This window comes from Benincasa hispida, chromosome 4 (genome assembly GCF_027475165.1).
Source record: "Benincasa hispida cultivar pf3 chromosome 4, pf3_genome.v1.1, whole genome shotgun sequence".
Lineage (NCBI taxonomy): Eukaryota > Viridiplantae > Streptophyta > Magnoliopsida > Cucurbitales > Cucurbitaceae > Benincasa > Benincasa hispida.
The window spans coordinates 66,509,296-66,524,030 of NC_143481.1; positions in this window are offsets into that span (position 1 = coordinate 66,509,296).

The window sequence follows — 14,735 nt, forward strand, 5'->3', positions numbered from 1 at the left end:
CCATTAAGCTGCCAAGGGAACCTTATGGACCTGTAGCTTGAAGCTCCAACGGTACGTGAATAACTGACTAAACTCTTTAGTCACGAGATCCACAATCTGTTAACTGTCGGGCACTCCATTAAAGACCGACAGTTGCACTCTTCTCACTATAAATATATTTCTATGTCCATATAACCAATCAACAGTGCGATAACCCTTCACAAATCGCTTGTAAGTATAGCTGGGCCAATTTTCCGTTTTGCCCCTGTAGTTACATCTAACTCCTTAAGTACCATTGATTCCTCTAATAAACAATAAGTCATAGTTCTACTATGATTGGGCCCTCTCTTCCAAAGAGAGGGTGTAGCCACTATGTTCAAGACCCCGAATCAGCCCTTAAGGGAGCAATTTATCTACTTACCTCTACTTCAGGGAAGGAGTGAATTCCGTCTTGTGTAACTGAGTTCCCAGCTCCCCAATCAAACGAATCCCCAAAAAGGTAAGTCTTAATTATCAAAGACGTTATATAAAGAGATGAATCATTTCGTGGTCTGGTCTTATACAAACCCTTTGTATAGGACACCTCTGCTCGCATGTCTCCACTGGTCAGGATCAAACCATTTGTATCACGTTACACCACTTGTAACTATCTACAAAGGGGGTCGTATCCGTAGTGTCACCAGGATAAGCTATCCCTCATTTATCCTTATACTACAGACCATTTAGGTTATTACTTAAGGCATGATCCTCTTGTATGTCTCACATACATGTTTAAGTTTACATGAAATAACCACAAATCTTAGTTTATTGGATATGAGTAAATGCAAATAAAATAACATTTATTTATTTTATTAACAATGTGTACAAAATGTTTACAAACTACGAGACTCCAGGAGAATTAGGACACCAATCCCAACACATTATACATTTGACATTTCCAACTTTGGATTATTTATTGTACATACATCCCACTTACTAAAGTTTTAGTTCAAGTGGGAGTTTGTTGAGTTTTATGTTCTAAAACTCGTAGATGATAAATGTAACATTTGACCGATCATTAGTAAAGTGTTATTAATATTTATTACAATAAATCGTTATTCCTTATCTTGTATTTATCTTGCCAAAATAACCCTAATTCCTACTTACTAGAGTTTTAGTTCAAGTGGGAGTTTGTTGAGTTTTATGTTCTAAAACTCGTAGATAGTAAATGTAACATTTGATCGATAATCAATAAAGTGTTATTAATGTTTATTACAATAAATAGTTTTTCCTTATCTTGTATTTATCTTGCCTAAATAACCCTAATCTAATAAACTAACATCCTAGACTGTTGTATGAGTCTTGAACTATATGTGGAGATATACGGGGATCAAAGTGCAAGATACAGCTTAAAGAGTCTATAGTATATGGATAAGGTTGGGTACCTTATCCTGATGACACTATGGATACAAACTACTTGATGCAAATGCAATGATCTAACACATTCATGTAGAGGACATGCAAGTAGGGGTATCCTATGCAATGAATTTGCATAAAACTGGACCACAGAATATTAACCTCTAAATATAAGTCCGTTGACTAGTTAGGTTTCTATTTCACTAGAATGACCTAGGCAACTTAGTCTCAATCTTGAGTGGATTATGGACTCGTTTATAAGGGATTGTCCTTTGATTTGTATGGGTGAGAGAGGCCAGTTCACCGACTCAATAAGCCTACCGTTTAGGGTAAGTAGATGAGTATTCCCTTAAGTGGTGTGTCCGGAACTTTAATAAAGGGTCCTACACTCTCACTGGCCCCAAGAGGGTTTCTGTTTAACGGTTAGATAAACAGGTTGTTCATTAGAGGAACACTGATACTTATGGATATAGAGATAACTTGGGCGTAAAACGGTAATTTGACCCAACTGGTGTTACGAACACTCGTGAAGGACTAACTTGTTGTCATTGGTCAATATCCATGGACACAGAAATATATCTGCAGTGAGAAGAATGCAACTGTCGGTCTATAGTAGAGTGTACCACAATAAACGAATATTGATTAACTTGGTTGATGAGTCTAGCCAATTAATCTCATTCGTTGGAGCTTCTGATATGTAGATTCATTAGGTCCCACTTGTAGCTTATAAAGCGTATTGAGGTAATTAAAGTAATTTGAAATATTCAAATTTATTAAGGGAAAAAATATAATGTGGCGATACATTATAATATAAAGTTTATATTTTAATTAAACTTTATAATATAAATTTATTTTGAATTTGATTCAAAAAATTAATTTATGAGAGAATTAAATATTTGAAGGATTTCAAATATTAAATTTGATATGAATAGAATTCATATTAAAACTATAGGTCAAAATTAATGCGCATTAGATGCACATTAAAACTATAGGTAATATGAGAGAAAACATAATTAAATATGATTCAATTATAAAGTTAAATTAAATATGTGATATTTCATTTAATGATCAATTAATTGGAGAATTAATTAATTATTTTATTTTATTTTATTAAATTTGATTTAATTAAATTAATTGAATTAAAACTACAGGCTATGAAAGAGGGATGTATTAGAATATGATTCTAATGCACATTTAATTAAATATAAGATCTGTAATTACTATTATTATTAATTTGATTAATAATTAATTGAATTATTTAAGAAGTTAAATTTTGTTTTAATTTATTTTTTTAAATTAATGGAATTTATTGTTATTTAATTAAACAAACTAAATTTGATTTAATTTATTGGTTAAATAAATAATGAATTTAAGTGAATTTATTATAACCAACTCCCCAATGTGTGAGTTATATGGGAATGAGAGAGATCTTCTCCCAACTTGCTCTTCTCTCTCTAGTTGGTTCCCTCTACATCACAGAAAATAAAAGATACGTATGGGAATGAGAGAGATCTTCTCCCAACTTGCTCTTCTCTCTCTAGTTGGTTCCCTCTACATCACAGAAAATAAAAGATACGTAGAATTTTTCTCTCTTGGTTTCTGGCTTTGATTTTTTCTCGGTAAATTCTCTCCAAGGATCTCATCTCCTTCTACTTCACTAGCCCAATGAGAATATTGGTGATTTTTTATCAGTTTGGATCAGACTGAGGCTTTTTGATCAACTTGGATCGGCCTCTGGCTTGTTGATCGACTTGTGAACTTTTCCTTGAGTTTAAGAAGATTGAATCTATAACTTGTAGGTGTTGAAAATAAGGTCAATTTTTTGAAGTCTTCTAATTTTTGAAGCTTCTAATAGTCTTGATCTTTAGTTCTTCAGAACTGGAGCGCTTTAGTATTTGGAACTTGAAAGGCTTCAGTCTTCGACACTTGAGAGCTTAAGAGCTGAAGACTTTCATTAAAATGAAAATTGGTTTATCGTGCTTTGGTGATAACTTTCATTTTATTCTTCAGTTACAATAACCGAATAAAATATTCCCACAACACACAATTGAGGAGAAGTTTTCGGCCAATTATCACATAATTAATCAATTAATTAATAAATGAATATAATCATATTATATTCTTAACCTATAGTTTGATATCATATATCTACTATAGTAATTTCTCCTCCACTTGATATAAATCATATTTGTATCTAAATTTCCTCCAGAAAAATGTATTTCATACATTTAGTCAATTATATCATATATAATTAATCAGTTCAATTATATCATATGTAATCGAACTCCCTCTTGTTAATTTGAACATTTCAAACTGACCCAAAAACTGATTCTCGACTTTATCCAAGCTACCTAGGGGACCATATGGACCTGTGGCTTGAAGCTCCAATGATACATGAATAGTTGACTAAACTCTTTAGCCACGCGATCCACCATCCGTTAACTACCAGACATTCCACTAAAGACCAATAGTTGAACTCTTCTTACTACAGATATATTTTTGGGTACATCGAATATAACAAATCATGAGTACGATGACCAGAACTCTTCTTACCACAGATATACTTCTTGGTCAGGTCTTATACAAACTCTTTGTATAGGACGTCCCCGCTCGCATGTCCCCTACACGAATGATCAGGATTAGACCTTCTGTGACAAGTCGCAACACTTATGATCATTCCACAAAGTGGGCCGCATCCGTAGTGTTACCAGGATAAGGTTTCTCTCCTATATCCATATACTACAGACCATTTTGGTTATCACCCGAGACATGATCTACTTGTATGTCACCACATACATGCTTAAGTTACATACAGATAACTAGGGATTTTGTGTTTATTGGTTTGTGGTAAAGAAAATAAAACATACAACTGAGCAAAATCAAGATGTGAAGTAAATATCATATATTATACAACACAAGCGTTCGTACAAACTGTTTACAAACTATAGGACACGAGACTTTAGGGCAACAACCCCAACAGTTATATACAGAGACAAATTATTTCGTGGTCCGGTCTTATACAAACTTTTTGTATAGGACACCCCTGCTCGTATGAATCTACATGAATGGTCAAGATCTACCATCTGTAGTAGTTCACAACACTTGCAACCTCTACAAAGTAGGTCGTATTCGTAGTGTCATAAGGATCAGGTATCCCTTCTTAATCCTTATACTACAAACCTATTTAGGTTATCACTTACGGCATGATTCACTTGTATATCTCATATACATGCTTAAGTTTACATACAATAACCATGGAACTTTGTTTATTGGATATGAGTAAATGCCATATAAATGATGGAACTCGAGACATACGCAGCGGAAAAAGGACCTAATTACAATCTAATTGCTTTTAATTTAAAGGAAAAAACATGCAATTTGAAGGAAAAAAAGTAATTAACTTACCTTTGAAGCTCCCGAAAACCGTTTTTCCTTGCTGAATCTCGACCCAAACTCTTTCAGACCACCACTAGAGTTAACCTACTATTCTCTGCACTCAAAACCGAGTTGTGGGACCCGGTGGATGAAGAACCCAAGAGAGAGAAAGAGTTGGGAAAAAGAAATGAAATTTTGGATTAGGTTTGGATCTTAAATTTTTCTCTAAAAAATGTGATTTTTCTAGCCCAAATTTACAAAAAAAAAATTGGAAAAATGGGAAAGACACTTTTCATTCAAAATGAAAGCCCATTTTATAGCAAAAAAACCATGCAACAATTGCATGAACCAAATCCATAAAAACCCAACACCTATAATCCACTATCTTAGTGGGCTTAATGTCTCCACTATAAGCCCACTATATTTGTTAGTGGAATTATCCAATAAAAGTTTGCAGTTTCTCACAACTTTAGTCAAAGGGAAAAATAGTCATTTGGTCAAAGTCAAACTTTGACCAAAAGTCAACATTTTGACCTTTTATGATTTTTTCCGTGTTGACTAATTTTGACCTCCCGAGCCTGAATCCGCATTCATTTTCTAGAAATTCAAATCACATTTGAATATAAGGTCGGTCAAAGTTTGACTTTTCAAAGTCAAAAGTCAACTCTTTGACTTTTTACATCTTTGACCATTTCCATTATTTTCGAGCTTTCGAATATGAACGTATTCATATTCTTGATATTTAAATCACATTTAAATATTAAAGCTGTACCTCTAAATTGAAAAACCCGACCACTATATCATATATACTTGTCGGTTTCTCTCTCTTCACCTAATTCGAACAATCCGAATCATTCTATCATACTGTTCTAAGTTTATTCCATATGAGCTATTAGGGGAACCTAATGGACCTATAGATCATGGGCTCCAACGATCCGAGATTAGCTGGCTAAACTCTTTAGACGGAGCTAATCAACAATCGTTAACTAACGGGACATTCCGCTATAGTCCCATAGTTGCACTCCGCTCACTATAGATATATTTGTGTCCATTTGATATAACCATGATTAGTAAGTTAATCCTTCACAGGTTGTTCGTAATCTCGGCTGGGTCATAAAAACCGTTTTACCCCCAAGACTGCATCTTGTTCCTTAAGTTCCACTGATCCTCTAATGAACAATTGGTTTAAGGTTCAACCTATAAACCGAATCCCTCTCGGGCCAAGGAGAGGGTGAGGCCCCTTGTTCAAGACCTGGATTCAGTACTAAAGGGAATAACCTATCTACTATCCCTATAATGGGTAGGAGTGAATTCTGTCTTGCACCCTATGTTTCCAGTTATCTACCCGATCTTACCCCTGAAATGGGAGGCTTATTGGGCCGGCGATGATGAGCTGCCCTCACCTATGCAGATCTAAGGATAATTTCGAGTGAACAGGAGTTCATAGTTAGCTCAGGATTAAGATTAAGTTACCTAGGTCATCAAGTAACGAAATAGTCAGTTTTATACATAAAACGACATTAAGAACATAAAAAGTGACTATTTCATGGTTCAGTCTTATGCAAACTCTTTACATAAGATGTCCCCACTCACATATCTCTATATGAATGATTCAGGATCACATCGTTTGTACTAACTATAAAGTGGACCACATCCATAGTGTCCCCAGAATAAGGCGCCCAACCTTGTTCATATACTATAAACCATTTTGGCTATATATTTGAACTTGATCCACATTTATGTCATTACATAAAGTTCAAACTACATTAAATAGCCTTAGGACCTTAGTTTATTGGATTCAAGATTTCAATTTCAATAACAACTTTATCGAAAAACAAAATAGAATATGTTTATTAATTTACAAACTACGAGTTTTAGGACATAAAATCCAACAAACTCCCACTTGGACTAAAACTCCTAGTGGAGTATCACAATATTGAATTTAAATGAGAAACATATGAGTACAATAAACATATGAATACAATAAACTAGGGCATATACCCAAAATTTCTCCCACTTGTCCTAGTTTACAAACTTCGTAGACCTAAACTCTGTAGGTGACCTTCAAACACTTTAGTTGTGAGGGCCTTTGTGAAAGGATCAGCAATGTTTTGCTCAAGAGATATCTAGGTCACTACAACATCTCCACGATGTACAATCTCTCGGATTAGATGGTATTTATGCTCAATATACTTGTCGCGCTTGTGGCTTCTTGGTTCTCTTGAATTTGCAACTACACCACTATTATCACAATATAGGGTGATAGGCAGATACATATTTGGAACGACTTCCAAATCTGTCAAGAATTTCCTCAACCATACTGCTTCCTTTGCTACTTCACAAGCAGCTACGTATTCACTTCCATTGTGGAGTCTGCAATACAGTTTTGCTTCACACTTCTCCATACTACTACTCCTCCATTCAGAATGAACACTGATCCTGATGTAGATTTTCTTGTATCTTTATCGGTTTGAAAATCAGAGTCAATGTATCCAGTAAGGATCAAATCCTTAGTACCATACAGGAGCATGTAGTTCCTCGTTCTCTTAAGATACTTGAGGATATTCTTAACGGCAGTCTACTGATCATATCCAAGATTGGACTGATACCTTATGATTATCCCTACTACGTAGCATATGTCAGGTCTAGTACATAACATTGTATACATCAGGCTCTCTACTGCAGAAGCATAGGGAATGCATCTCAAATCCTCAACCTCTTGAGGTGTCTTAGGACATTGATCCTTTGACAAATGAATTCCATATCTGTAAGGTAATAGACCTTTTTTGGAATTCTACATCTTATACCTAAACAACATTTTATCTATATAAGTTGCTTGAGACATGGCTAGTGTTCTGTTCTTGCAGTTTCGAATAATCTAAATCCCGAGAACATACTGCGCATTTCCTAAATCTTTCATTTGGAACAGCGTTGCTAGCCATTTCTTGATGTCAATTAGGTAACCTACTTCATTCCCAATGAGTAGAATATCGTCAACATATAAAACTAAGAACGCTATAGTAGAATTGACGATCTTCTTGTAAACACAAGGTTCGTCAACATTCTGTTCAAAGCCATAAGATTTGATCGCAGTATCAAATCTTATATTCCAAGATCTAGAAGCTTGTTTCAACCCATAAATGGATTTCTGAAGCTTACAAACTTTTGTTCTTGACCCTGTGCAATAAACCCCTCTGGTTGAGTCATATAGATACTCTCCTCAACATCGCCATTTAGAAAGGCTGCCTTGACATCCATCTGTCAAATTTCATAGTCATAAAAGGTGGCAATGGATAAGAGTATTCTAATCAACTTAAGCATGGCAATGGGAGAGAAAGTTTCTTCATAGTCCACTCCATCTCTCTGGCTATAGCCCTTTGTCACAAGTCGAGCCTTAAAATTCTGTACTTTACCGACTTGGTCTCGTTTTCTCCTGTAGATCCACTTACAACCAATTGGTTTTACATCATTTGGTTGATCTACAAGTTCCCAGAGAGAATTGAAGTACATAGACTCCATTTCGAGGTTCATGGCTTTGACCCACTGATCACAGTTCACATCTTTTATCGCTTGTTTATAGGTCGATGGATCCTCTATGCCATCATCAAGTATGACAACTTGTGTTTTTATTAAACCCAAGTAACGGTTAGGCTGATAAACAACCCTCCCACTACGTCGAGGCATTCTTAACTCTTGAGAAGGATGTTACTGACCAGATGTACTAGTTTTATCTACTACTTTAGTAGATGAACTAGCTCTATCTGTAGCATTTTTGGAAATTTCATTCAATACTAGTCTACTGCGAGGTTGATGACTTCTTATGTGGTCTTCCTCTAAGAATGTGGCATTTGTCGATACAAATACCTTATTCTCTTGAGGATCGTAAAATAGACCACCTTTTATTTCTTTTGGATAACCTACAAATAGGCATAGTTTTGAACGACGTTCCAATTTTTTTAGGATTTTGCACCAACACGTGTGTCGGGCATCCCCAAATCCTAAAGTGACGTAAATTGCCTTTACGCCCTTTCCATAGCTCATAAGGTGTTTCTGAAACACTTTTAGAGGGAACGTTATTCAAAATATAGACAGCAGTCTCTAATGCATGTCCCCAAAGGAATCAGGTAACTCAGCAAAGCTCATCATTGAGCGAACCATGTCCAACAAGGTTCTGTTTCTTCTTTCAGATACCCCGTTCTGCTGAGGCATATTAGGTGCAGAGAGTTGTGACTTGATTCTGTGTTCTATCATATAGTCCTGGAATCTTAAGTCCATGTACTCCCCACCTCGATCTGATCGTAGTGTCTTAATTGTTTTACCTAACTGGTTCTCAACCTCAGCCTTATATTCTTTGAACTTTTCAAAAGAATCAGACTTGTGATGCATTAGGTAAATATGACCATACCTTGAATAATCATCAATAAAACTGATGAAATATTCATACCCACCTCGTGCTTTGACATTCATCGGTCCACAGAGGTCCGAATGTACGAACTCTAAGGGTATTGTGGCTCTAAGACCTTTTCCAGTAAAAGATCTCTTAGTCATTTTTCCCTCAAGACAAGACTCACATGGAGGTAAAGAATTGTCTTCTAACTGATTTAGGAGTCCATTCTTAACTAATCTCTCAACCCTTTTGAGATTAATGTGGCCAAGTTTTAGGTGCCATAAATAGGCATAGAAGAAACTTTTTGTCTTTTATTCTGAATTTAAGCTATTCTAAACATCTCAGTATTTAAGACACATTTTTCTTTAGTTGGTCTTAACTTATATAAGTTGTTTTCAAGTATAGCAGAACAAATTTGAATACCTTTTCTGAAAATGAACGCTTCATTAACTTCAAAAGATATTTTATACATTTTTTCCATAATACAACAGATAGATATTAAATTCCTTTTCATAAGAGGTGCATACAAAACATATTTAAGTATGATATATCTATCGTTGAAAAACAACTTCAAGTCTCCCACTGCTTCGGCTGAGACAACCTCTCATGTTCCAACCTTGAGGGTGATCTCGCCTTCTTCAAACTTTTTCCAGGAACTAGTTTCCTAAAAAGAGAAGCAAATATGATTAGTGGTTTCTGAATCCAATATCCAGGTTGAGGTATCATCCTCCACTAGCCTATTGGACCTAGCAAGGAAAGATGGAGTAGAATAGAACGCAAACTGGATAAGGTTTTCCATGAGATGGGAAATGAAAACTATTAGCCCCACACGAGGTTTGTCGCGATGAGACAGAGTACACTGATATCGATGAGAGTTATAGAATTACAGACAGAGTGAGATGTAGAACCTCTGGTAAGCCTTAGGGAAGCTAGAACTTCTCCAACTAGAAAAAGTTGTGTAGGCTTAGTTTGATTCGGTGAAGCTTTTTCTAATGTTGTTCTTGATCATGGCAAGTTCGGAAGCTTTGGTGAGAGGGGAACTCATGCTAATGGTCTCGGAAATGGCAGCCTCGAACATGTCTCAGTAACTAGTAAATCATATTTACCTTGTGCTTCTTTCAAGGCAGGGGCCTAAGGACATTCCTCAGTTAAGACAAAACTCAGGTCATCTATTACTAGTGTTGAATTCATATTGTTTTTCCATGTTGAGTAATTATCGCTGTTTAGTTTCTTGGAAGCTAAGAGTTGATCTAAAGAGCTAGTCATGCTGAAAAGAAAAACATATCCTTTTTAGTAAAAAAAAACATTAATCTTTTAAATCCAATCAAGTTTAGCAAAAAAAACTAATAATGTACCCTTCATTATTATATTTTGCAACGATATCTACTATCCTTATAATGGGTAGGAGTGAATTTCGTCTTGCACCCTATGTTCCTAGCTATCCACCCGATCTTACCCCTGAAATGGGAGGCTTATTGGGCCAGTGATGATGAGCTGCCCTCACATATGCAGATCTAAGGATAATTTTGAGTGAACAGGAGTTCATAGTTAGTTTAAGATTAAGATTAAGTTACCTAGGTCATCAAGTAACGAAATAGTCAGTTTTATACATAAAACGGCATTTAGAACGTAAAAAGTGACTATTTCATGGTTCAGTCTTATACAAACTCTTTACATAGGATGCCCCCACTCACATATCTCTATATGAATGATTCAGGATCACATCGTTTGTACTAACTACAAAGTGGGCCGCATCCATAGTGTCCGCAGAATAAGGCACCCAACCTTATTCATATACTATAAACCATTTTGGCTATATATTTGAACTTGATCCACATTTATGTCACTACATAAAGTTCAAACTACATTAAATAACCTCAGGACCTTAGTTTATTGGATTCAAGGTTACAATTTCAATAACAACTTTATCGAAAAACAAAACAGAATATGTTTATTAATTTACAAACTACGAGTTTTAGGACATAAAATCTAACAAACTCCCACTTGGACTAAAACTCCTAGTGGAGTATCACAATGTTGAATTTAAGTGAGAAACAAACTCCCACTATGACTAAGACATGATCTACTTGTATGTCACTACATACATACTTAAGTTACATATAGATAACCAGGGATTTTATGTTTATTGGTTTGTGATAAAGCAAATAAAACAAACAACTAAGAAAAATCAAGATGTGAAGTAAATATCATATATTATACAACACAAGCGTTCGTACAAATCGTTTACAAACTACAGGACACGAGACTTTAGAGCATCAATCCCAACACTTCGGTCTTTGAAGTTTAAAAACTTAAGAGCTTTAGTCTTCAAATCTTCAGAACTTTGGTCTTAAAATCTTGAGAATTTTGGTCTTCAAATCTTGAGAACTTTAGTCTATAATTCTTCAGAACTTCAATCTACAGAGCTTCTTATCCTCAGAGCTTCCAATTCTCCCTCAAAATGAAGGGCAATGCTTTAATTGTGGAGCTTCCATGGGCCTTGAGTGGACTTGGGCCTGGTTAGTCTATGGGTTTGGCACTTGGACCCAATTAATTGAATTTGGGCCAAATTAAGCCTTTTTTTTATTTTTGCTTAATTGGACTTGAACTCGAATATTAATATTTAATTAGACCAAATTAATTAATTCAATTCAACGACCAAGATGAAAACATATAACATCACAGGGATTCACCAACTTTCTTTCTCCAATTTCAATTTGGGATATATGTCGATTTTTTATTAACCCAAAGATTGATAATTTGTAGTTTCGTCATTGATTTTGAAAAATGCGTGGCGATATGTGATTGGTCAAAATTTCTCATTCAACAGTCATTTTTGCCCTTGATTGTAGAATCCACCCGTAACAAAGTGTGATATTTTTAGTTGAATAAACGTGAGTACAAGGATTTGAATCTTTTATCTCAAGCTAGATAGTACACATATCAATTACCGATGAGTTATATTTTTGTTTTTCTAGAAGCTTGAAGCTATGTTTGTTTTAGTTTCATAATTTTATCCTATGAATTACACTTTAGTCTGATAGGTTGGTAAGTGACGAGTAACAAAAACTAAATAGGATGAGTATTTGCAATATATGTAGCATGTGAGTTTAGCTCTTGTGATGCGAAAGCCTAGCAAGTTTGAGTTGAAAAGTATAAATATAAATTGAGGATTAATTTATATAAAAATAGTATGGTGAAAGTAGTATTTATAGGCATGATCTTTGTAAGAAAAAAATAATATTATCGAACAAAGTTTTAATTTTAAAATACCCCTTTTGGAATTTGGCTAAAAATTTGAAATTTTTGAAAAATGTGAATTTTTTCAAAAAATATCAAATTGTTCTCACCACTGACATCCTAGTCACCACCTGATCAACCACAAGAATAGACCTAAGAACACAGCCCTAAGCATCAATAACCCTTATTGGATAAAGGGACAATACCCTACATGTCACACCCCCTCCCAGATCACCTCTTTAACCTAGGAAGAAGTGTGAAGACAACAAATGACAACCCTCTTTTGACACCTATTGCCCTACCTCACTTGAGAACCTATCTCCATGGAATATGTTGTACCTGATATACAATTGATATATATACATTCATCCAAATCTTCCAACATACCCAAGCAACTAACACAAATGCACACGCCATATATACAAGTCATAACAATTTACATAAGTTATACAATAGTGGTTCCATCTAGGGTTCTACCCTCGACCCCTAATATGTACACGATGAGTTAACATTTAGACAACAAAACATGGACCACATAAACTTCTTCTCTTCCTTCAGGACTTTAAGTATGTGGCAGATCAGCTTGGCTCCAGGGAGTCGACCGCTACCTGGGAAAAGTGAAAACATTTGAAAAGTGTGAGCTAAACTGCCTGGTGAGTGACTTTCCTTTAAACATACTAGCTTAGTAAACATAGCATGAAAACATAGTTATTTAATAAGGCATAAAAATTTTTATCTCAGGGTTAATCAATCATCTAGCAACCATAGAAAACATAACATTTTTTAAGTACTTTCAAAACCCTAGAAACCTCAAAGATCATTCAATTGTTTTGAAAAATCATCAACCTCTAACCTTAGTTGAGGGAGAGCCCTTTTTCTCGATCGCTCAACGTTGATAACCTTAGCTAATGTAGAGTAATCTCAATACAATCAGTGTCGATAATACTGTTCCTACATGCACGTGGACAAGCCCCAAAGGCTACTCATATACTCATGCCCTGGATGTCATCATCCCTAAGGTATTAGGGGATCCAAATACCTTCATCCCTTCAGTATCAAGTTTCCTTAGTAAAAACATAATAAAATATAGTTTATGTTAAAACTCGATACTATAAGCATAAAACATTCTATTGTAAATTCATCATAGAGCTAGAATTCATAGAAAAATAGACCATCTTAAGGAATGTTGGCTAACGCATGGTTTCACTCATTTAAAACTTAAGTATGCTTCATAAACCTCTTTTTAAAGTTCATTATGCTTAGGCTTTAAGGCATGCTTTTGAAAGTTAGAAAAGCATAATTAATCATAGCATGACATTTACTAAAAGCATGCTTCATTTTACATTTAAGTCAACCTTTTTAAAGGAAAGAGATTATGCATTCACACATTAAACTATTTTGATTAAGCATGCGTTGGGAAATTACTTAGTGAAAATCATGCTTTGTAAATGTAAATACATTGTAAGGAAAACATTCATGTGTTGAAACCTCATTAAAATATATGCCTTAGCTCATAGAAATCAAATCAAGATAAACTTATTAAAACTAGTCACTCGTTGTCTTATACTACTTCCCCAAGGGTTATAGGCTTCTCGTACTTGCATTTGCCCTGTAACAATAATAGGTACCCTGTTGGAAAAAAAGTAGCATGCACAATGGAAGCAACGGATCGTAACGCTCTAATTACAAATAATTAACTAAGGATTAAGCATGCAAAGAGAGTTAGAGATACAACCTTTGTAGTTTCCACAATAAACTTCGTCTCCACGAGTAATTGACACCACCAATGGTAAATCCTTGCTATTCTCCGGTTGAAGAACATGGTTGTGGGACCGAAACTTTAGTGAAAAATATAGAATTTCACTAATTAATTTGGAGAGTCAAAGAGAATTTGAGAAAGATTTATTTCAAAAATTAAGGAAGCATTAGATTTTTGCAATTGAAAATCAATAACTATTTATAAACAAAGCACATGCAAAAACCCTTCTTGCATGACTTGCACCTCAAACTCCATTAGCATGAATAATGTAGGTGTCAAGCTTAGCAAAACCCATTTAGTTAGTGGGAAAATCCAACAATTGGATTTTTCTATGGATTTTTCTACTAACTAATTTTTTATTAAAAGAATGAAATACAATTTTCAAATTTTAGAAATTATTTAATTAAAACAATTTCAATTAAATAAATAAACAAATTTAATATCACATATTAAAAGACTTTGACACCTAATTTTGATTAATCATATTAATCAATTTTTAAAACACTTTCATGCTAATATTTTATTTAAAACATACACTCCAAAAATAATTAATTATAAAAATGTAAATTATATCTCATATAAATTACAATTTTTCCTAAA